Genomic DNA, 2,853 nt, shown 5'->3' with positions numbered 1-2,853 from the left:
CACCCTCGTGGTTTGTTCCGATCAAAACATTCACCCACGTGGTTTATTTTGATCAAAACATTCACCCACGTCAAAACATTCACCCGCGTGGTTTATTTTGATCAAAACATTCACCCACGTGGTTTATTTTGATCAAAACAGTCCCCCACGTGGTTTTCTCGGACCAAAACATTCACTCAAGCGCATTGTTTGGATCAATAGTCCCCCTTATGGTTTGCTCTGTAAAAACAGGCACCCAATTGGTGTGCTCAAAAGAATCGCCAACATAGTTTGTTTGGATCAAAATACTCACCGACGTCGTCTGTTTACGTTAAAATATTCACCCACGTGGATCAAAACAGTCCCCCACATGGTTTGTTTGTATCAAAACATTCACCCACGTGGTTTGTTCGGATCAAAACATTCACCCACGTGGTTTATCGGATCAAATCATTCAGCCACGTGATTTATTTCGATCAAATCATTCACCCACGTGTTTTGTTCGGATCAAAACATTCAGGCACATGGTTTATTTCGATCAAATCGTTCATCCACGTGGTTGATTGGATCAAAACTGTCCCTCACGTGATTCTCTACTGACAAATAGTCGCCCACTTGCTGGGTTTCGAGAGAAAAAAAAAATCACCCATTTACAATGTACCCATGCACAATATACAGAACACGTGTCGCCCACGTGGTTTCATTTCGATCAGAACGTCGCCCACGTGTTCCCTGTGTATATCATTGACACAGAGTCCAGAGAAACGTAACGCCGGAATAATGTGTATAGATATGATTCCTTCAATATTTGGCAGTACCAAGGAATACACACGAGTTAAAATTCAATCTTTCAAGTCAAATCAAGTCGTCAATATCACACACACACACACACACACACACACACACACACACATTTCTATATATATATATGTGTGTGTGTGTGTGTGTGCGCGCGCGCGCGCGTGCGTGTGTGTACATATAATCTGTATATCTAAAGAATATTTGACGGTGTCAAAAACAACTCTAAAGAGACACACACTTGTTTAGATAATCAAACAGATCGATGATGTCTCCCTTACCTGTGTTGGCGCTCTTCCACCTTTAGCCCACTGTGTTGTGCTGTGGGCTCACGTCCGTGAAGCTGGCCAGCAGTTCCGGCCAGGAGAGCGGCAGTGCAGGGCCCGCTCAGTCCGGGCACCGTACGGCGGCCTGACGCTGCTGGCTTTTCTTCCCTGCTGCTGACACTGGAAGAGAGAGACTGCGAGCTGCCGGTCGTGTGTCTGGAACGTAGAATGAAGTGTGTGTGTGTGTGTGTGTGTGTAAGTCGCAAGGAGAGAGAGGGGGGGGGAGGAAGAGGGGAATACAGAGAGAGAACAGGAGTGGGAGAGACAGACAGAGAGCGAGAGAGACAGAACGGGAGAAGGATAGAGAGAGGAAGAGAGAACGGGAGGGACGGAGACAGACAGAGAGAGAGGAGGGAGAGACACAGAGAGAGAGGGGGGAGGGAGGGTGGTCGGGAGAGAGGTAGAGGGGAACAGAGAGAGAGGACGGGAGGGAGAGAGACAGAGAGAAAGGGGGGGGGGAGAGGGAGAGACAGAGAGAGAGAATGGGAGAGACACAGAGAGAGAGGGAGAGAGAGAGAAGGAAAGAGAGAACGAGAGGAGAGAGAGAGATAGGGAGAGAGAGAGAGAGAGAGAAAGGGGGGAAAGAGACACACAGACAGACAGACAGAGAAAGGGGGGAATGAGACAGAGACAGACAGAGAGAAAGGGGGGAAAGAGACATAGAGATAGACAGACAGAGAGAGAGAGATATGCCGTGACACATTTATGTGCACCGGTGTTTAAAACAAAGAAACGGGGAATTGTTTTGGTGTTGTTTGTTTAATCACTCATTTTGCACCAGTGCATGTTCTCCCAAGACTGAAACACAGTTGTTGAATACACCACACTCGCAAAATAATAAAATCAACAGACTTTAAAATCATGGCCTCCTGATCAAAAGAAGGTATGGAAATGTTGGGGGCGAGGGGGGCAGGTGGTGGAGGAGAGAGCAAGGCGGGAGGAACAGAGAAAGTATGTGTGTGTGTGTGTGCGTGTGCGTGTGTGTGTGTGTGTGTGTGTGGTGTGTGTGTGGGTGTGTGTGTGTGTTTTCTCTCTCTCTCTCTCTCTCCATATCACACTGCGAATAGTCAAATTCTGATAAACGCTTCGATCAAAGTAAATAGCAAACTGTTATAAAGTGGTTTCACTTGTCCATGATATAAGTGAGGGAAGTCAAAATTATCATCATCATCATCATCATCATCATCATCTTCATCTTCTTCTTCTTCGTTCGTGGGCTGCAACTCCCATGTTCACTCGTATGTACACAAGTGGGCTTTTACGTGTATGATCGTTTTTACCCTGCCACGAAGGCAGCCATACTCCGTTTTCGGGGGTGAAGTCAAAATAATGAGGGATGCCTATGATATAGGCTCTACAGGCATGGAAACGTAAAAATAAATGCACTTTCAGACAAAACAAAAGGGTGGCGCTGTACTGTGGCGACACATTCTCCCCGGGGAGAGCAGCTCGAATTTCACACTGAGAAATATGTTGTGACAGAAAGTAACACACAAAACAAAGCAAAACAAAACAAAACAAAACAACACAACACAATAAGAGAGAGCGACACCCACTCACCCACAAGCACAGACGCACATAAAAACAGGCACACAGACAGATTGGCAGACACACATGAATGACAAACAGACAGACACTGAGACAGACAGACAAATATAGAGTATAAACCCATTGCATAGAAACATCGCGACAAAAAAACAACAAAAAAACAACGAAAACTGAACTTTCCATCTGAAAAGTATCAGACAAA

This window comes from Babylonia areolata, chromosome 3 (genome assembly GCF_041734735.1).
Source record: "Babylonia areolata isolate BAREFJ2019XMU chromosome 3, ASM4173473v1, whole genome shotgun sequence".
Taxonomy (NCBI): Eukaryota; Metazoa; Mollusca; class Gastropoda; order Neogastropoda; family Buccinidae; genus Babylonia; species Babylonia areolata.
This window is presented reverse-complemented; position numbering follows the sequence as displayed.